Raw genomic sequence first — 834 nt, 5'->3', positions numbered from 1 at the left:
CCAGTAACAGTCACCTTACAGGCAATACAATGGCACTAAATTCATATCTCTCAATAGTTACCCTGAATGTTAATGGGCTAAATGCCCCAATCAAAAGACACAGGGCATCAGAATGGATAAAAAAACAAAACCCATCTATGTGTTGCCTACAAGAAACTCATTTTAAGCCTGAAGACACCTCCAGACTTAAAGTGAGGGGGTAGAAAAGAATTTACCATGCTAATGGACATCAGAAGAAAGCAGGAGTGGCAATCCTTATATCAGATCAATTCGACTTTAAGCCAAAGACTATAGTCATATTCCATCCCTTCATCATGTTTACCCTTATTTTTGTGTATATATATACATGTGTGTGTGTGTGTCTCTCTCTCTGTGTGTGTGTGTGTGTGTGTGTGTGTGTGTGTGTGTGTGTTTCATTCTTTTAAATATGGGGAGGTAGTTTTTCTAAGAGACCAAAACTCTCCCAAAAATATGGACCCTCAACACTATGGTCAAATAATCTTTGACAAAACAGGAAAAAATATACAGTGGAAAAAAGACAGTCTCTTCAATAAATGGTGCTGGGAAAACTGGGCAGCTATATGTAGAGGAATGAAACTCGACCATTTTCTTACACCATACACAAAGATAAACTTAAAATGGATAAAAGACCTCAACGTGAGAGAGGAATCCATCAGAATCCTAGAGGAGAACATAGGGAGTAACCTCTTCAATATCAGCCACAGCAACTTCTTTCAAGATATGTCTCCAAAGGCAAAGGAAACAAAAGTGAAGATGAACTTTTGGGACTTCATCAAAATCAAAAGCTTCTGCACAGCAAAGGAAACAGTCAAT

Source organism: Mustela nigripes, chromosome X, assembly GCF_022355385.1.
Source record: "Mustela nigripes isolate SB6536 chromosome X, MUSNIG.SB6536, whole genome shotgun sequence".
Lineage (NCBI taxonomy): Eukaryota > Metazoa > Chordata > Mammalia > Carnivora > Mustelidae > Mustela > Mustela nigripes.
Note: the sequence above shows the minus strand (reverse complement) of the source record.